This window comes from Galeopterus variegatus, unplaced genomic scaffold, assembly GCF_000696425.1.
Source record: "Galeopterus variegatus unplaced genomic scaffold, G_variegatus-3.0.2 Scaffold3588, whole genome shotgun sequence".
Taxonomy (NCBI): Eukaryota; Metazoa; Chordata; class Mammalia; order Dermoptera; family Cynocephalidae; genus Galeopterus; species Galeopterus variegatus.
In genome coordinates this window covers 123,285-144,862 of record NW_007729699.1, presented here as the reverse complement: position 1 = coordinate 144,862, position 21,578 = coordinate 123,285, and the positions used below count along the sequence as shown (strand labels likewise).

The following is a 21,578-nucleotide window of genomic DNA, read 5'->3' as shown; positions in this document are numbered from 1 at the left end:
AAAAATTCCCCCCCCCCCCCCCTGCAAAAAAAAAAAAAAAAAAAAAACAGGAAGAAGAAAACTAAAGCTGCCAACACATTGCATTGAATGTTGAGTATAGTGAGAAGCCAGACAGCCTTTTTTTCTTTTTTTCAATGATTATATATATTTTTTTATTTCTAGAAATTTTATTTGTCATATGTGCCTTATTGTTTTTATTTTTAGATTTTTTAAATCGACAAATTGTAATTGTACACATTTATACAGTGCACTTTGATGTTTGATACATATATGTTGTATAATGATCAAATCAGGGTTTTTTAGCATATCCATCACCTCATACGTTTATCATTTTTTTATGGTGAGAACATTCAAAACCCTCTCTTCTAGCTATTTTTGCAGTATACAATACTTTACTATTAATCATTGTCACCTACTGTGGAATAGAACACCAGGACGTATTCCTCTCACCTAATTCTAACTTGTACCCATTGACCACACTCTCTGCATCGCACCCGCTCCCCTCCCCTCTCCAGTCTCTGGTAACCACTGCTCTACTTTCTGCTCCTGTGATGTCATCTCTCTCTCTCCATCCCCCCTTCCCCCGGCCCTAGTAAATTCTACATGTGAGTGAAATCATGCAGTATTTGTCCTGCCGTGTCTGGCTTATTTCACTTAACATGATGTCTTCTAGGTCTATCCATGTTGTCCCAGTGACAGGATTTCTTTCTTTTTAATAAATGAATAGCATCCCATTGTGCACATATACTGCATTTCATTATCTATTCATTCATTGTTGGCCACTTGGGTTGATTGCCTATCTTGGCTATTATACATAGTTCTGGAATAAACACGGGAGTGCAAATATCTCTTCACAGTGCTGATTTCATTTCCTTTGGATATATACCCAGTAGTGGGATTGTTGGGTCATATTGTAGTTCTATTTTTAATTTTTTCAGAAACCTCCATACTGTTTTCCATAATGGCTGTACTAATTTACAATCCCACCAACAGTATTCAAGTGTTCCCTTTTCTCCACATCCTCTCCAGCACTTGTTTTCTTTGTCTTTTTAATAGCCATTCTAACTGGAGTGAGGTGGTATCTCATTGTGATTTTGATTTGCATTTCTTTGATTGTTGGTGATGTTGAACTTTTTTTTTTTTTTTTTTTTTTTTTTTTTTATCTTCCTCACATAACAAGAAACCTAAAAGCAGAAAGTCCAGGTCTGGTACAGCAGCTCCTCAATGCTCTCAGGGACTCAGGCTCCATCTATCCTTTGGTTTATCCATTCTTAGTGCTATGATTTGAATATTTTTGTCCTCTCCAAATCCATGTGTTGATGTTTAATCCCCAGTGCAACAGTGTTGGGAAGTAGGGCCTAATGTAAAGTGTTTAGGTCATGAGAGCTCCATTCTCATAAATGAACTAATGATGCTATTAAAAGGGCTTATGGGAGTGTTCATTGCTCTTTCCTGCTTTTCTGCCATGTGAGGAACAGCATTCCTTTCCTCTGGAGAATGAAGCATTCAAGGCACCATCACAGAAGAGGAAACAAGGCCCTTACCAAATACCACATGCCAGTGCCTTGATCTTGGACTTCCCAACCTCTGGAACTGTGAGAAAATAAATTTTCTATCTTTATAAATTACCCAATCTTGTGTATTTTGTTATAGTAGTAGAATAAAATGGACTTGGACACATATTTTGTTCATCCTCAGTTTCTAGTTTTATGATTGTTAGTTGGCTACTCCACTTCCAGCATTGCATCTACAGTTCAGATGGAAAGAAAAGGAAGGATAAAGGACCAAATGAAGGTGTGAGCCAGCTCCTTTATCCCTTTTAAAAAGCTTTCCTGGAAGATTCTCATGGAAATTTGTCTTTATGCATCACTCCTAGACCTAAAGTGAGGCTGAGGTAGGGTATATAGTTTTTTGGCTTGTTTGTTTTTGTGTTTTTAGATGAATACATTGTAGCCCTGAACAAAAATCTAGGTTACGTTGACAAGAAGGAGAAAAGCTGGGTATTGGGTAGGTAACCAGACATTTTGCCACAATGACCCATCTCAGATTCTGTCTTGTTGTGAAGGCTGACTGTCCCAGCCCACAGTGGTCCCTACTCCCATAGCTCTCCCATAGCACTGTGTGTCTGCATTGTGCATTCTTAGCAATTTTTTCATCTGTGTTTATCTAGTACATTCTTTGAGAGTGGAGCTCACCACTTATATGTCCTTTGTACATTCAGAACATCCTGCACACTTCCCTGAACATAGCAGATAATAACTAGTAACTAAGCAGTTTAAAGGGTATTAAATATACAGATTCTCAGGTGGGGTGGTTAGCTCAGTTGGTTAGAGCATGGTGTTATAACACCAAGGTCCAGGGTTCAGATCCCCATACAAATATGCATATATATACACATATATATGTCTGTGTGTGTATATATATGCACGCATGACAGGTTCTCATAACTTTTGCGTGGACAACACACACACACACACACACACACACAGAAGAGCTTTTTTTTTCCAGTCTATTTGCTTGGGGTTTTTTGCCCAAAAGTTCTAATTTAAATTTCCGGATGTTTTATGAAGACAAGTTCAATTCAGATATCTGTGTGGTATGATTTGCTGTGCTGATCTGACAAAACCTGTGCAAGTGGATTTACCTGCAAGCAGAGTCTATTCCTGAGTCTCAAAACTCTCATTCCACTTGATATGTCTCAATTTTTAATAAAATTTAAATACCTATATACATATACTATATATGTATATCTTGTGAATTTATACCCATGTGTTGGCTTGATTTCATCAACTCCTTTCAGCGTCCAATTGCAATGTTCAAGATATGGTTTTTCAAAACCCTTTCAACATTACCCAGAGATCTGAAATGAGAGTGACATTTTCTGTTTTTACAATACAGTCATAATGATCTTAAATTTTGTGTATGAAATTTTTCACTGTCTTTCTCATGGGGTTCTCAAGAGCTCTTCAAAATAAAAGTAAATTCAGGTTTGGGGATGAAAGTTTGATAAAGAAATGCCAATTTGCAAAAAGCTACTCTTCGTAGTACTGAACCCAGTGGATTGACTGCTAGCAATTTAATTTTGAACATATTGTTTTTCCTAACTCCTAAAGATTATGGCCCTTGCAGATGACATAATTTTCTATTTAAATTGCTATTGTTCATTGAATACATATACTGTAACAACTAGTATGTTAGACATTTTGCGTATGTTTTCTCATTCAACCTGTGCAACAACTATATGAGACAGAAATTTTAATTCCAGCTTTATAGATGGAGAAATAGGCTCTGAGTGGGTAAATATCTCAACATTACATAACCAGGGACCAGAGAAGTCGGAACCTGAGTCTGTCACCTGCAAAGTCTACCCTTTAAACCACATGCTGACCTATTCTGGGACCAGTTTCATGTTCCTGTTCAGCTGAGAAGGTAAATGCTATTTAGCAATAATAGGTATCTTTCCATGGACTACTAGTACCCTGATATTTAAACTACAGAAGACAAAATCAAAAATCGAGGGGTCCAAAAGTCTCATTGTGGATGCTGACCAAATATACAAGCAGATTACAAATAAATCTTACATGGAACCCACCCCAAATAATGTGAGTTGAAGTAAGACTGGACATTTGCTCCTCATAATTGGAAACTTCTTACACATTATTTTCCTGCAATAAAAAAGATATACATTCTGGAAAATGAAAATGTAACTTTTTAAATGCAATTGAAATGTTGTTAGTTCTAATAAATGGATATTATGGCCATTTTATGTCCCATTAAAAGAGTCTGACATATAGAACAGTGTGAGTGTGAGGACATGATTTAAAGTCACAAGAAAAATTTAAATACTAGCTCTTCCAACTTGTTAGCTGTGAGATGCTGTGCAAATTCTTTGGTCTCTTTGAGACTTAGTTTGCTCATTTGTAAAACAGAGATTTATGATACCCACTTTACCCACTTTATTGGATCATAGTGGTTCACAGGACCCCCCATGTCCAAATTTTGAGTCTACTATTTATGTTCCTGAGACCAGGATCAAGTTATTTGAGTCCATGATGCCTTCAAAACTGAAGGCAAAACTGCCTTTCTCAACTGAAGTGAGAAATAATAACCGTATCTTCCTCATGGAGTCGTTTTGAGGATTCAATGAATTCACATAGATAAAGCTAGTAACACAGAGCTTGACACAAAGTATGCCCTAGAAGAGTATTTGCTATTACTGTATTATCATTAGTGGCCATGTCAGTGTACACTTGAAAACAAGCACTACACAAGGGTTTGTTGTTGCCATGATCAGTGTGAGTTAACCACAACAGAGAGGGTCCTTTCTAGCCACATGAGAGGACACCACTAGTGTCTGTGTAATGGGAGACCAGGCAGACACAGTCAAGAGCAGTGCCAGCCTGGAGCAACAAAATCCAACACAAACAAGGTTTTGAGAACTGAGGGATTAATTTACAAGAATCCAAATCTCAATGAGGGTGAGCAATCCTCATTCAACTAACAGTTAATTAGCCATATAAAAATAACTAATTATACGAGATGGATTATTCTTATTACATCACTGACCCATTTACATCACCGTCCCCAGGTAGGGGACAACCACCATAATGCAGATAAGAGGTGGCTTGGATCATAAAGCATTTTGTTGTCTGCAACTAACTGCTTCTTATCATTTGCATCACCTATTTACAATTGAAGCTCTAGCTCTTCAACTATTATTTACTTAAAAATGCTCTCCAAAGTAATTCACCTTTTTTTCTACCTTAAGTAAGTTTATTTAAAAGAAATCCTCTCTCATTTATTACTGGTGATAATGCAAAATAATAGCATCTTTATGATGGGCAATTTCATGGTATCTACCAAGGTTACAGATGCATTTACCCTTTGCTCCAACAATTGCACTCTTAGGAATTCATCCTACAGTACATGGCATGAGTAAGAAATGCCACACGTGCGAGGCACTTCACTGTGAAAGTGTCTGAAAAGCCAAGATTGGAAACAACCCAAATGTCTAGCAACAGAGGACTGGTTGAATAAACTGTGGAATAGCTGCCCAATGGAATATTATGCATCCATTGAAAAATGACAAGGACTGTCTCTTCATATTGCTGTGGGAAGATCTCCAGAATATACTGTTCAGTGAAAAAAGCAAAGTGCTTAACTGTATATGTTACCTTTACTATAAGAAGAGAGAGGATCACTATTTATATAAATATATATCACATATATGTGTGTATAGGGGTGTGTGTGTGTATTGTACAAATATATGTATGTGTATATGTGTACATATGAAAATATTTGTGTGTATATATGAATATACCTGTATACACACACACACATTCATATGTAATATATAAATAAACCAGAGACTAATAAGAACGGTTACCTGTAGGGGGTAGGAGGGAAGAAGATGGGAGGAGTAGAGCAGAAACATGGCTTTTCTGTATAGTTTTGACTTTTGGATCATGTAAATGCCTTGACTATTCCACAGGGGAAAACCCATCACCCAAGAACAAACTAAATTTGAAAAAATTAAAAAGAAGCCCCATATTATTACCATAAATGGAATTATCACTTGCCATTAATAGAAGGTATCATAAACATAAGTAACTACTGAAATCACATCCAAACACACACTCAGGCACACACCTCTCTGTGTACCGCCCTTTGGAAAATAGTTTAAACACTGGCTTAGACGTTGCCCACTTTAGGAGGCACATTTGAACCTCCTCTCAGGGTGGGTTAGGTGGCCCCGCTGTGGACTTCATCGCTGCATATATCACATTCTATTCTAATGATTTATTGGGGATTCTATCTTCTCTACTAGTCTTGAATTCTTCAAAGGCAGGAAATGTGTCTTTTTCCTGTGTGCCCCTCGGATCTCATAACCTTCTGCTATTGTGTCTCTAGAAGCGATTGGCTCAGGGGTTCCTTAAACACCACTTAGGAACGCTTGAATATAGTGAATCCTCAATTTGTGCATGTCCTGCAGCCAAATAAAATGCTCCCATGTGTTCTTGGAATTCTGCAGCCCTCCACAACATTTCCAAGGATCCCTGGGTGATGCCAACATTATCCTGCTCAACTCCCACTTCAGATTTTTTCTCTTGTTGAATTCATGCCTCTACTTGCCTGTCTGTATCTCTCCTTGCTCAGGCTGGACCAGATCAGTGATTGTACTGAAAGTTTGGGGGTCAGGGCAGGGGGCCCTGGCACAGCGTGGAACAGAGACAACTTAAAACTGACAGGTAGACATAACTGTTCATAAAAGCCCCTGAACTATCCCCCAACAGTCAGTCCCTCTCTGGCCATCTTAATGCTTAGCTCTCCATCCTGCCTCCAGATTGCTGGGGTGAGTGTCTCCTGAGACTCCCCCACCACCCCCCCTTTCCCATTGGGTTCCAGGGTCCTCATCCTCTCTTTCCTGGGCATCTCCCCAAAATAAAATTCCTGCTGGTGTATGTTGTAGAACAGCTTAGAGCTTCCATACTCATTCTCCTCTTTTAGTCCATGTTTAAAGAACCTCATTCATCCCAAATGTAATGTTCTTTCCCAGATTTTGCCCAAATGAGAGAACCATCAAACCAGACCTTGCTTTGAGCACAAGCTATGATGGCATTTTTTCCTCTCTCTCAGATTGAGTTCTTAGTCAGGGGTCCCTCCTGGACAATAGCCCCTGTATGTGAAAAAGAAGTAGAAAATGGATTCTCTCCCTGACCCGGGGTAAACCCCAGAGGTTGTGAGGTGGGTGGGGTAGTTCTTACTGCTTTGGTGAATTCTGTTAAACATGACTTCTTGATGGCGATTGCTACAGCCCAGGCTTCTACTGCTCTTCCTTGTTGCTGAGTATTAGTTTCCTGTGGCTGCTGTAGCAGATTACCACAAATTTGGTGGCTTAAAACACCACACGTTTGTTCCTACAGCTATGGAAGCTAAATGTCCAAAATTAGTTTCACTGGGCTGAAGTCAAGGTGTTGGCAGGGCGCGCGCTCCCTCTGGAGGTTCTAGCGTGGAATCAGTTGCTGGTTCTTTTCTGGCTTCTGGAGCTGCATTCTTCACGTTCTTGCCTTGCTTGCATTCCTTGCCTGGGGCACCTTCCTCTATTTTCTAAGGCCCCAGTGTCACATCTTGCCCTAGTGATCACCTTGCCACCTTCTGCGTCAAATCTCCCTTTGCCTCCCTCTTATGAGTGCACTTGTGATTACATTGAGGGCCTGCCTGAATCATCTAGAATGCTCTCCCCATCTCAGAATTCTTAATTGAATCATACATGCAAAGCCTCTTTTGCCACATAAGGCAGCATTCACAAGTCCCAAAGATTCGGACCTGGATATGTCTGGGGACCGTGATTCAGCCAACGCCATACCTATCTTGCCCTGCAGTTGTGCTGGTCAAGCCAGGCACCAGGCTGCCTGGAGGTGGTCCCTCTCTCTGTCCTCATCACAATGATCCCTTCCTTACCTGCTGAACTTCAGATCCTGCCTGATTGTCTAGTCTGTCTGGTGGCATCTGGGGAGGGAGGATAGATCTGGTCTCCATTCATCAGATGAGAAGAAATGGCTTCTGAATGTGCTACCATCCTGATGGCCATTATCCTCATAACAGATATTTTACCTTTTATTTTTTTCTATTTGCTGTTCCCCAAACTTCCCTTTGCTCTCCTAGCAGAACAAGAACAAGTGATGAAAGGGCAGAAAGTAGAGCAGAATCTCAAACTGTAGCTGTCCCAACCAAGAAGTGAGCTTAAATCCATCTGCTTCCTTCTGAATATCCGAGTGTGGCTTACACCTGCACTTTAAAAGCAACTATGGACATCATCACGGTTACGTCCCACACATTATCAAGTCAGAAATGGCAGCAGCAAAGAGGGAAAAAGGAGCGGGGCTATGCTGCCATTTGCGTGGCATTTGCGTGCCTCTGTAAATAGGAAAATGGCTTGGAGGGAACTGGAAAGCCGTGCTTCTGTTAATTTGCATTCTAAGGATCTGCCAACATTTTGCCCTTGTCATCATTGGTGGGGACAGTGTCCTACTAAGAGTCACATTGCCAAGTATAAGTCCTGGTTCTGCCGTTTACTAGCTATGTACCTTGGGCAAATTATGAACTTGTCTACTATGCCTTAGTTTCTTCATCTATAAGAGGGGGAGAATATTAATATCTTCCTCATAGAATTATTTTTAGGATCAAGAGAAATAGTAAGTGTCTAGAAAGCACTCTCTATACTCCCTGGGCCTTAGCAAGCTGAATTATAGGTACTACAATAAAATGAAAAGTACAAGTACATCGGAGATGAATAGACTAGGATTCAAGTCTGGATCCCAATACTTCCTACTGATAGTATAACTTAGAGCAGGGGCAGTTGACTTCATTTATCCACTTCCCCAAGGCTCACTAAGCACTTACTATGTGCTCTGCCCTGTTCTAGAAGTTGGGGTACATCAGTGAACTAAACAGACAAGAGTCAGTGCCCTTGAAAAGCTTAAATTCTAGTGGAGGGAACGGACTGACAGTAAACGATAGACATAAAAAAATAGAAAGATAAGTCAGTTATATTGTCCTGACAAGCACATTTTAAAAAATAAAGCATTAAGCAGGATATGCAAGATGCGGACTTGAGCTGTAATCTTAAATAAAGTTATAGGGTAGGCCTCATTTGCAAGGTGACATTTGAGGAAAAACTTGCAGAAGGGGAGGGACGTGGCTGGGGAGAGAATTTCAGGCAGAAGGAGGAGCTGGCACCAAGGTCCTGAGGCAAGGGTGGGCTTTGTGTGTTCAAGGAATAGAAAGGAGCTCAGTGAGGCTGGAGGAGGGGCAAAGGTGGACGAGCAATAAGAGATGAGGTCCAAGAGGTCATCAGGGCCTTGAGATCCACTGTAAGAATTTCAGCTTTGGGCCGGCCCGGTGGCGCACTGCTACAGTGCGCCGCTTGGGAGCGAGGCGGCGCTCCCGCCGAGGGTTCGGATCCCACATACAGACCGGTTCCCGCTCACTGGCTGAGCGAGGTGCGGGCGCAACACTGAGGGTTGCGATCCGTTGTCGGACACGAAAAAAAAAAGACAAAAAAAATAATAATAATTTCAGCTTTTACTTGAGAGAGATGAGGAAACCACCAGAGAGTTTTGAGGAGAGGAGTATTCCACTCCAATTTATGTTTTAAGAGAACAACTGTAGCTGATTTGCTAAGAAAACGCTATAAGGTGCGAGAGCAGAAACGGAGACCAGGTAGGGGACAACCACCACAGTGCAGATAAGAGGTGGCTTGGATCATGGAGACAACAGGAAAAATGCCAATACATGTGCAAAATCTGGATATAATTTGAAAGTGCAATTGATTGGATTCCCTGATGTGGAGTGTGGTGTATAAAAAAAAAAAAGCCAAAGACAACTCAAAGGGTTTTGACCTGACCAGTTGCAAACAACAGAGATAGGTGAAGCCTGAGAATTGAGCACAGATTTTGGGGAGGTGTGGGTGGGGATCAGTCCATTTGGGATATGTTAAAATTGAGAAAGATCTTGAGTAGCCAAGTGGAGATATCAAGAGATAGTTGAATATTTGAGTGTGGGGTTCAGGAGAGAGGTCTAGAAAGGAGATGCAGTGATGGGAGTCATCTGTGTATGGATGGTATTTAAAGGGATGAGATTAGAGGCAAGGAAGGGAGTGAGTGTAGAAGGAGTCCAAGGACTGAGACCTGAGTCTCCAGCACCAAGAGATCTGGGTGAAAACTAGGAAGCAGGAAAAAGGAGACAAGCTAACCTCTAGCCAAGGCTAACTTGCCCTATTGGACTTGGCCATTAGAAAGACCTTTCATTTTCTGGAGCTCTGTTTCCTAATTCATATGATAAAAGGCTTGGAGCTGGTGACATCACTTTGGCTTTCAGGGTCTGTGATCCTGAATGTTTGAGATTCTGTTATGCTTTATGGTCACAGACAAAAGGACAATAATACAGGACATAAACCAGGAGAGTATAGTATCCAGGAGGACGAGTGAAGAATGGCTGGGAATGCAATGGTAAACTGCATCAAATACCAAAATGAACACTGAAAAACAACCAGCAGATTTAGCAACATGGAGGACGTCATGACTTTGGCAAGGGCTCTCTTGGTAGCCTGGTTGACAAAAGGTAGATGGGATGAGTTCAAGAATAACAGGAAAGGAATAGGAGTCAATACGTTTAGGCAACTATTCCACGCAATTTTGCTGCAAAAGGAAGCTAAGAAATGAGACACTGAATGTAGGGATCCAGAAAAAGTCAGTTTGTGTTTTTTGTTTTGTTTTGGTTTTTGTATGTCTGCTTTTTGTTAAATGGGAAAATTAACTGCTTGCTTTTATGCCGATGAGAATGATACAGCAAAAAGGAAAAAAAAATGTTGTTAGAAAACAGAGGGGAATTTACAAGGCGGGGATGGTAACAGGAGTCAGATCTAGTCCACAAAGTGACTGGCTTTAGATATTCATCTATGCTGATAGTTGAGAAGATAGACTGGGTGGGTAGAGATACTGGCTAGAGAAAATCTGCTTGGATATCAGGTTTCTTTATCCCTAACTGGGGCTTATAATGCTCATCTCACATGGATTTTATGGAAACTATAAATAAGCTAATGTAGGTGTCTGGCTCCAAGCAGTTCTCAGAAAGTGGCAACCACTAACTTGTCACATCATCTCTAAGTCACGATTTCCAGAACTGGAAACCTATCCACTGAATGGTTGTACATCTATTAGATAAATTGCAAAAGCTAGTGAGATTGGGTTTATCCACAAACAACTGATCAGGTTTTTAAAACATTCCACTCAATAAAATGCTTCAGGATACCACATAAAATGCCTCCTATTAAAATATTAAATCAAAAGTAATAACAAAATCTTGCAGAGTGTCATATTTCATATCTTTAGCATCCTGTCTGGATAGGCTATTGCCAAATGTAAAGATTTATTTAAATGTTCTGTAGCCTTTATGATGAAATTTAGATACAGTGTCTGCTTTGGGCTGTGGGTCAGAATTTGTGAGAAACCACCTCCTATACTACTTGATTTAATAGCATGGATCAGCTGAATAAACGAGCCAAACATCAGCCAAGTTGCACTGATTAACTCTGCTGAAATTGAAGTAAAGCAGAATTCCTCAGGAATCAGGAATCCTGGGCTCTGGCCTTGAGGTTAACTTGCCCTGTTGGACTTGGCCATTGGAAAGACCTTTCACTTTCTGGAGCTCTGTTTCCTAATTCGTATAATAAAAGGCTTGGAGCTGATGACATCACTTTGGCTTTCAGGGTCTGTAATCCTGAGTGTTCGAGATTCTGTTATGCTTTATGGTCAGTAGGAGATTGATGGGGGACCACCACTACCCTTCTGTGATATTGGCTGATTATTTGACTTTTTGAGCCTCAGTTTCCTCTTCTTTTATCTGTGTTGTATGAACAAAATACAATCCTGTGAGAAAGACACTTAATTAAGGGTACCCTGCTATTCTAAATTAAGAGGCTAAAGCAGCCACTCTCAACCAGAAGACAGAACGTATTAGGATAAACCCATGAAGCATATTGAAAACATTCATGTCTCCCCCCACCCCTCATAAGCTGAGCCAGGAGCTAAATTGGTTTCTTCTCTTTTTCATACTAATAGATTGGTCATGGTTGCCTAGACTCTTGTCCTGAGAAGAATGCTAAGGACGTGATGGACTTCCTTAGAAAGTTCTGTGGTCGATGAGTGCTGTCTACAACAGACACAGGACTAGCCAGAAGAAGCTGTGGCTGTGAGTTTGCTATTCCAGTTTAAAAGTGTACACATCTGCCAGAATTATTTTTCAGTTCCATTTCATTTCTTTTTCTTTCATAATCCCCTTCCTCTCCCCTCAAAACCCTGTTATTTCCCTACATAGGCCTTGAATGCTCTTTAATTTGTAACTTCTTCTAACACTGAGAGAAGACAAGTTGGGAGAGAAGTGTGACAATGATGTCTTTGTTGGATTCATGGTAGATTGTCTACAGAGATGGCCACAGTGCCCCTCCAGAGGTGAAGTCCATTTCCCCAGCCCTCAAATAGGGGGTGGCCTTGTGACCCAGTTTGACCAATAAAATGCCACTGATGTGGTGTTCTGGAACTTCTGGGCCTAGACCTTAAGAAGCCATGTAGATTCTGCCTTCCTTTAGAGGGGATCCAGCCAGCCATGGAAAGAAGTCCAGGTTATCCACGTGAACAGAGAGAGGCTACATGGAGGAGAATCTAGGTTCCAGACTCATGAGTGAGTCTGCCAGCACCACAAGAGTGAGGCCTAGCGATCCTAGCCAGTTCCCAGCTGCTCGAGCCATCCCAGGTAAGGCACCAGACTCATGAGTGAGGCCATCGTGAATCCTCCAGTCCCAGGCAAGCCACCCCAGCTGAGACCACAAGAAAGCAGAGTTGAGCTATTCCAGCTGGACCCTGCTCCAATTCCCAGCCCCAAGAACTGTGCATAATAAAATCATTATTGTTCTAAGCCAGTAAATTTTGGGGTGGTTTGTTATGCAGCAACAGGTAGTTGAAATCATTTCCAGACGGATTTATTTGAGCTCAGAGGTTTGTAAGAGCATTTGATTGTTAAAGCTACAGGGGTCTTATAAATCGTGCTGCCAAAACGGCCCTGCTGGACTTCTCACCCTCCATGGACTGCACTGGGCTGCACTGCCCTCAAATTTACTCTTCATTCTACCTGCTCCGCTCCATATCCAGCGTAGCCAGCCCCGGCAGACTCCCAGGTCCTCTGGCTTCTCTCCAGGTTCAGATAATAGAGGAGTTGGCCGGAGACTGGAGGGTGAGGGGCGGGAGAAGTGGGTGCTCCCCTCCCCCCCACCCCTCTGCCTGGGTCACCTCTCTCACAGCAGCTTTGTCCTCTGTGACTCCTGCTCCTGCCCCACAGGCCCATCATCGTCCCATCTCTAGCCCGGTGGCCTGGCTCCTGACAAGGTCTCCGCCCTTTGGTTTTCCAGCCTAGGGCTAAGGACGGCTTCTAGCTGTTGCTCCTCTCTAGTCTCAGTTTGGCTTTCTTGGCCTTTCTCCACAAATGCCCTCATTACAATCCTTCTGTTGTAAATACTCAGAATGTTTTCTGTTCTCTGATTAGATCTTGATGATATAACTGACATGGCAAGTGTCACAAGAGGGTCATGTAAAGCTAAGGCTCACAGACCCCTCGAGCCTGTTGCACAGACTGGGTTACAAACCCTCCACGCGCAGGTCTGTGAGCTGGGTAATAGGAAAAAAAGGTTCTGGGAGCTGTGGGTTTACAAAAATGAATGGGTTTTATTCAGACCTAGGAGCAACTGTCCTAGTAGCCTCCCTGAGAGTCCTGAGAAGCACCGTGGATCAGAGCTGTTAGCCTTTTATACTTAAGTCCACAACCCTGGACACCTGGGTGCTCATACGCGATTTACATTAAGTAGTAACAAGGAACAGCTGAGGATATTCACAGCAAATGCTCAGCAAGATTCTGGGCATCTGAGGGGCCCTGACATCTTCCCATTTTTCCCAACAGGTAAATTGGAACTTTCTGCTGAACTATTGAGATAAAATAGATCTCAGATACCAAAAAGAGTTGTGAATCAGATACCACAGTCCTGAGAATGTGCAAAAGATCAGGAGACTGAGTTACCTTAAAGCCTTCACACACATTGAGGATGTCTCTCTGGCCTGCGTGCTCCAGGCTCCCACATGCTCTGGCTCCTGGTTGGGTTCAGCCAATAGGAGGCACTGGCAGGAGTTGGGGTACAAGAGGAGGAAAGAATGGGTGCTTGAGTGAGTCCCCTGAATTTAATCACAGTGCAAGTATGGTGGGGTCAGGCGGGGGTCCCAGGCTTAGCCACAAACCAGCCAGAATCAGCTTTTTTATCATTCCTGTTCTTTTCTCCCAGGTGGAGTTTTTTTTTTTTTTTTAAAGGATGACCGGTAAGGGGATCTCAACCCTTGGCCTGGTGTTGTTAGCACCACGCTCAGCCAGTGAGCAAACCAGCCATCCCTATATAGGATCCGAACCCATGGCCTTGGTGTTGTCAGCACCGCACTCTACCGAGTGAGCCACGGGCCGGCCTCCAGGTGGAGATTTTATCACTGGCTGCTTTTCTCACCTATGGCCACCATTTTGGGCAGGTGGCCCCTTTCCCATGCCCACAGCCCTTATCAGGCTCTGGTTATGCTCACACCGCAGGGTGGTAACAGCTCCCCACTGTTGCTGCTTCTATGTGTTTCACCGTCCCTTGTTGGTACCATTAAACCCATCGGCATTTTTGGTAAATGACTCCTCTTTGAACTCTCTTTGATTACTCTTTGAGTGTGCCTTCTGTTTTCTGCAGGTAAGCTGACTTATACAGAAGCTATGCAGAAGTTGGGAGTTGGGGATTGAAGAAGACCTGTAAAGAGGATTTCCTCTTAGAGAGCTGTGCTGTGAGCCCCAAGGAGATCCTTCCCCTGTCACTTCAAGTCACGAGAGGGGAAGGTTCCACAAACCACTTGGAAAGCTTGACCTTTCCCTAGGGAATAGGGGGATAAAATGTCCCCTGCCTGATGCCTTTATGAGAAATCTAAAGGCCAAGAGGTAAATGGGACAGTTGCTGGCAGATGAGGCCAGAGGAGAAGTGGCTGTGCGGGGACTGGCCAGTGCTCTGGAGTTCACCAGAGCAGAGGATGCCTGAATCCTTTGTGTCCCATGGGCCAAATATGAGTGAAATCAGAGCAAACTTGCATGAGACAGGTTAGGTCCTGTCCAAAAGGACCTTTAGGGAAGCAGAATATGACATCAGAGAACATTTGAAACTATTACCAGTTTCCCAGGAAGGGGTAAAGCACTGCATCTGCCCATATCAGAAAAACTGCGGGTGAGCAATGCCAATGGATGGGGGTAAGGGGATGTCTCTGAAGAAACACATGGAAGTGCCTGCAGGAAAGGGAGTCACGTTTGCATATCTTCCAGACCCAAAAAGCATGATGCCAAGTTATGGCAGTATTGGTCAGTCAAGTTAGAATGATCTCGCACCTGTTACCTCTTCTCCACACTCCATCACCTCAGTGGAGTCAGACACAGCAGCTGGTGAGTGGGGAGAAGTGGGTGAGGAACAGAGAGAAAGCCAGTTGCCCCAACCCCACTGCTGCAGGCTGCAGGCTCCCTCTGCAGCCAGCAGCCCTAGCTAAGGAGGTCGGCAAAGCTACCCTTGAGTCAAGATCGAAGTGTTGATGATTCTATGGGATCAGATTCTCTAATGTTTGAATGGCAACTGTGACAGTGACCAGGGCCAGTCACTCTTCAAGAGTGGCCAAAAACGTCATGAGCCCTGCCTGAGTTTTTATCCAGGGGCAAGAAAAGAACAGCTACATGCACCCATGTAAAGAGGCAGTGGGAGGAGAACATAAAGTTGTTTTTTTAAAGCCTCTTTAAAGCAGCAGGCAAGGAGCACACCAAAAACACCACTTCCATGCGGGTGACCTACCACAGCCACAGCCACAGCCATGGCTGCTGCCACAGCAGTATCCACAGCCACCATGCAGGCTGCCCATCAGACATTCGACTGCAGTGACACAAGGAGAGTCACAAGCAGAGACCAGAAAAAGAAGAGGACGTCTCTCTCCTCGAAGCCCACTCCACAGTAGTAGAAGAAGCAACTGCTCTACCACGCCCCTGCTGTATTCCTGGTTTTAGTGATTTCTGTCTTCTGTCTTTTTTTCTTGGTCAGTCTAGATAAAGATTTTGCTAATCTTTTAAAAGAATCAACTTTTGCAAATTTTTTGATCTTTTAAAAGAATCGACTTTTGGTTTTGTTGATTTTCTCTACTGCTTTTTAATTCCCTATTTCATATATTTCTGTTCTAATCTTTATCTCCTACTTATATTTGGTTTAGTTTGCTCTTCTTTTTCCATTTTCTTAAGATAGAAGTTTGAGTCACTGATAGGAGATTTTTCTCATTTTTAATATAAGTGTTTACAAGTACAAATTTTCCTCTGAGTACTGCATGAGTCATGCATTCTATTAATTTTGATATGTTGTGCTTTGATTTTTATCTCAAAATCCTCTCTAAGATTTTTCTTTTTACCCATTGTTTATTTAGGAGAATGTTGTTTAACTTCCACATATTTGTGAATTATCTAAATTTCCTTTAGTTATTTTGGTCAGAGAACATATTTTCTATGATCTTAGTCTTTTTAAATATATTAAGACTTGTTTTGTGGCCAAAGATAAAACAAAAATAATAAAAAATAAGTAAAATAGCTGTCACAACCACAAATGTTTCAAGTATTAATTTGCAAAAACCAAATGACAAGATCAAATTTGTTCCCCATATTGGGCAACAGGTCACAGCGGTTGCAAGAGGCATAGATGCAAATGCACGGCACCAGCAGGCAATCCAGAGAGCAAGGGGAGTGTGAGCCTGCAGGAGGGACAGGGCCACACAGGGTACCATCATCCAGGAACTGGGAATTCAGGAGGGGGGACATCATGGTGCATGGGGAAGGTAATGAATTAGGTTTGAAACACACTAATAGTTTGTAGAGGTTCTTTAATCTCTTTGTTCCCAAATCTCTTTGTTTCCCTCAGTTCCCAAATTTAAAATGTGATGTTTGAATCAGATAATGTTTAATGTTTTTTGTTCTAAAAATATCCGAAGAGCATGTACCTAACAAAAAAAAAAAAGAAAAAGCAATAAGGTAACTCTTTAAATTAGAAGATTATATTAATCCATTAATGCATTTTAGCCTGGCCTTTTTACTATCACAGATTATATAAAATGAATGACAACTTTAAAAAGTTCTGGGTGACTTCCTTTGCAGGGTAGCTTGGTTTCTTAGCATAAGAGGTATTTCAGGAACACAAACAAAACAAAGTAAAATGTGAACAAGAAAAGGAGCCCTGGAGATGGGAGGAGCCTGCCTCCATTTCTGGTAATTCTCTTATTCTCTGGTCTATTTGGGTGAAGTTGGCCATCTGGACCTTGGCTTTCTGCCACATTGAACAAAATGAGCACAATTCTCTCTCAGGTGGAAAAAAGGCAAGATTTAAGGACTTTGATGTCCCTAAACAAAATAGCGAGTGAGGTCATTTCCCCTTTCCGAGTCATGTTTGCTTGCTCCATGCCTTTCAGAAGGCAAATTCCATTCTAATTTTCGATCTTTTTTTTTTTTTTTTCCTTTTTGTCTTTTTTTCGTGACTGGCAATGGATCGCAACCCTCAGTGTCGCGCCCGTACCGGACCGGGACCGGCCACGGGATCGCAACCCTTGGTGTTGCTCCCGCCCCTCGCTCAGCCAGTGAGCGGCCGGTCTGTATGTGGGATCTGAACCCTCGGCGGGAGCACCACCACACTTCCCAAGCGGCACACTATAGCAGTGCGCCACCGGGCTGGCCCAATTTTTGATCCTTTTTATGTGACCTACTTTCTTCCTTTGGCTTCTTCCCTGAAGTCTAAAATTTCACAATGCTATACTTTGGTGAAGGTCAATTTTCATCTTGGTTTTGGGTAGCTGGTAGCCACTTCTAATTTTGAAATTCAAGTACTTCAGTTCCAGAAATCGTTTTGGATATTTTTAGTTATGATTTTCTCTCCCACTATTTTTTTTCTGTTCTCACTTTCTGAAACTCTGGTTAATTGGATATTGACCTTTGGTCTGATTCTCTTCTTTTCTTTTCTGTCTTGCTTTCCAATGCTTTTTCTTCCTAACTTCTTTTTTTTTTTTTTACTAACCAGTAACGGGATCGCAACCCTCGGTGTTGCGCCCGCACCGCGCTCAGCCAGTGAGCGGGAACGGGTCTCCACCTGGGATCCGAACCCTCGGCGGGAGTGCCGCCGCGCTCCCAAGCGGCACACTCTCCAGTGTGCCACTGGGCTGGCCCCCTTCCTAACTTCTTAGTAGCTCTCTTCAATATTATCTCCCAATCCTTCCACAGAATTTTTCATTTCTTCTATAATACTTTTAATTTCCAATAGCTATTTTTTCTCTAAATATCCCTTCCTTTTTTCCTCCTAAAAATAGCATCTTGTTATTTTTTTGGTTCTCATATCTCTGACGTTGAGGGTACTTCAAAAAGTGCACACAAAAATAGAATTAAAAGAATATGAATCTTTCCACGAACTTTTTGAAGTAACCTCGTATATCTTTGACAGCTTTTTGTTCATTAAGTTTTTGTCTTTTTGCACAGCTTCATTTCCTCCAATTTTTTCCTGTTTGTTTGGGTATCTAATTTTCAGACTAGAGTGTTTCCTCAGATGTCTGGTGATTCATAGTTATGTTTACATCCATAAGGATAATTAGATTATGCTGCAATGACAACCAACCTGGAACTTGCAATAGCTTAAAATAACCAAGTTCATTTTTTTTTTTGCTCACAGGATGTGTCCTTTGTGCATTGGCAGGGGTTTTTCCTCGTCATCGTCTGGGACCCAGGCTGCTGCATGCTCCGTATCATCACATGTTTACATGCCTAAGAGGCAGGGAAAAGAGAGCAGGCACTAGCTCTTAAAGCTTCTCTCCTGAAGTGGCACATATCACTTTCCATCCCACCTAAATTAGCCAGAGCAAGTCCCACGGCTAAGTCTGAGTTCCACGTGGTGGAGATTATACCCCTCCATCAGGAAGGGGCACAGAATACTTACGAACAATACCACAGTCTACCATGTCTGCTCCTGTTGCAGAATGAGGCATTGAAACATCCACTGGAAGCTAGCACAAGGGCGGGGGAAGGAGTATTTATTGAATACGGGCTTGACTATAAAATAACCTGACAGGGGTTGTTTCACTGAGGAAACCTCTGCTATCTTGGGCTGGTCAAATTCACTGGAGAAGATTCTTCAGATCTCTCTGAAGATTTCCATATTCTGAACTCCATGCTTCAATATTCTGGAGACTGGGGAAAGAAGGCTGGAGCAATGCCTCAGCATTCAGAAGGTACATTTCACTTACTTCATTTTGTTTTTGTCTTGTGCCACACTCTCTCATGTGACTGTTGCCCCAGTCTAGAGATCCTCTCTATTTTATCCTCTTAAGAAAATAAACCTCCAACTGTCTCCCATGGTGGAGAGGTGGCACTTTGGAGAAGGGATGTGAGGTTTTCGACTGGATGCTTTTACAGACCTTTAAGCAGTCCTCTGGTCTTACATTCCACTTTCCTTTCACTTCCACAGGTACCTGTTTTTCTCAATTCCTTTTGAGGGATTGGGAGTGTATTAATTTTCTAGAGCTGCCATAACAAAAGTACCATGGCTGAGTGGTTTAAACAACAGAAATGTATTTTCTTATAATTCCCAAGGCTAGAAGTCCAATATGAAGGTGTCGGTAGGGTTGGTTTCTGCAGAGCCCTCTCTCCTTGGTTTGTAGATGGCTGTCTTCTCTTGTGTCCTCATGTGGTCCTCTCTGTGTGTGTCTGTCCTAATCTCCTCTTCTCATAAGAACACCAGTCGTATTTGATTATGGCTCACCCTAATGACCTCATTTTAACTTAATTACCTCTTTAAATGTCCTATCTCCAACTACAGTCACCTTCTGAGGTACTGGGGGTTAGGACTTCAATGTATGGATTTGGGATGGATGCAATTTATTCCATAACAAGGAGTATAAGATTGGGTTATTTTGGCCTCCCCATGTGCTAGCTTAAATTAAGCTTTCTAAAGTCCACTCACATAACTGCTTTCCACATTCCAAAATGTAGTTGCCGCAAATCCTTCTCCTAAAGCCATTATCCTGAGCAGTTTATGCCTTTCTCTGTTTCTCTTGCTTATTGCCATTTTGTCATGGTTTTGGAAGTCAGCAAAAGTAAATGCTCCCATTTATCATCTCTCATCAAATGTCTCCAGCCCATTGTGTATCACCTAAAAAAAAAAAAAAAAAAAAAAAAAGAACCTACAATTTTGCAAATACTTGGAAACTCTTCTTAAAGCTAATCTTTATGGCTGCATAACCTAATCTTCTAACAGGAAGGTATCATGTTCTCTTTATCTATTTGACCTAAACCTGTATTTCTAAGTTTTCAATAAAAATAACACTATAGCAAACATCTGGGTCAGGAGTATTAACTCTTGAAGATTTTTTTGCTATATACCTCAATGCATCAAATCTAAGACACCATCCATCATAGGATACAGCAAAAGGGTGGAAGATATTTGCTTCTGGTGAGGAGGAAAGGGGGCTGGTGATGTAAAGAGTCTGTGTTTTTTTCCAAGTCTTTCAGAACAGTTTGACTCTATGTGCATCTATGAAATCTGATAAAAATAAAAACTGAAGGGGAAAAATCAAGCCAGAAAATCGTGTATACACTGTGTCCTTAATTATTTAAAACCAATAAAAAATATTTATAGAAAAAAATACTAAAGAATAATAGGGGTAAGTTTACAAGTGAGTTTTATTTTTATTATTATTATTTCTAGATTGTTCAAAATTGTTTGTGATAAGCAGCTAGTTTATAAAAAATAAAAAGATTTTTTTGTTTATTCTAAAAAGAAAAATGTTCAGAAGGAAATATGCTAAACTATGGTCCTTAGGTGGTGAAACTATGGAGGCTATTTCTCCTTTGAGCTTCTCTAAAGTATCCAAATATTCTCTAATGAGCATATTTTGGGGCCTTCAGAGCCCAAGAAATAACACCCCAGTTGAGAAATAAAGAAGTAAGACAGAGAGAGAATAAAATATCACTTTTATAGTTGATAAACAGTAGGTTGGAAGACTTGCTTAAAAATCAGATTTCTGTGCTGGCTAGCTCATTTATCAAATTAACTGGATATCTACCAAATGTACACTCTACCTTGTGTTCTGAGGGCCATCCAAATGTGCACTTGGAATCAGTTATTGAGGTATGACACAGCCTCTGGGATCTTGTATGGTCCTGAATATCCAGAGAATCACCAAGGAAATGTCAGTTACTCCCATTACTGTTGTCAAGGGAAAGTTGTATTTCTGTTGCTAAAGGACAACTCGCAATATTTAGCACTGGAACAACCAGAAATGGAAAGTACAACTACTTGCTAAAGTGACTCCTTAGTAAGTTTCATAAATGATAGTGTTACAGCGGAAATGAAATTAAAGAATAAAAATTAAGTGTGTGTAAAGGAAGCCTAGGTAGTTTCCAGAGCATAATCCAAATTGTAACTAGAATTTTCTCCAGGCTTCTGGAAATTATGCGTTGCCTAATTGATGGGTATGTGCATTTTACTGTTTGAAGATAGGCACTTTGATCCCATTTAAAAATTAATAAAGGTGTGGAGCCTGGGGAAGCCAAACCCAGCCACAACCAGGTAAAGAGCACACCAAAATCACCGTTTCCATGTGGGTAGCCCACTGTAGCCACTGCAATTGCCATGGCTGCCGCAAAAGTGGCTAGTCTATAGCAGCAGTCACGGCCACCGTGTAGATGGCATGCCAGACTCTCACCTGCATTGACACAAAGCACACTCCAGAGTAATAGAAGCATCTGATTTACAATAATAGGGGAGGACTTGATCACACCTGTCTCAGTACTGGACAGATCACGTAGGCAACAAACCAACAGAGGAACAGCTAATCCATCAGATGGAGAGAACAAACCTATGGTTATTAGAGGGGGGAGGAGGAGGGGGGAGATGGAGGGAGAAG

General features: G+C 41.8%; 1 pseudogene; it reads left to right on the top strand.

The window, feature by feature from the left end:
• LOC103601097 overlaps positions 1-21,578 on the top strand; it is a 47,491-nt pseudogene that overhangs the window by 9,249 nt on the left and 16,664 nt on the right.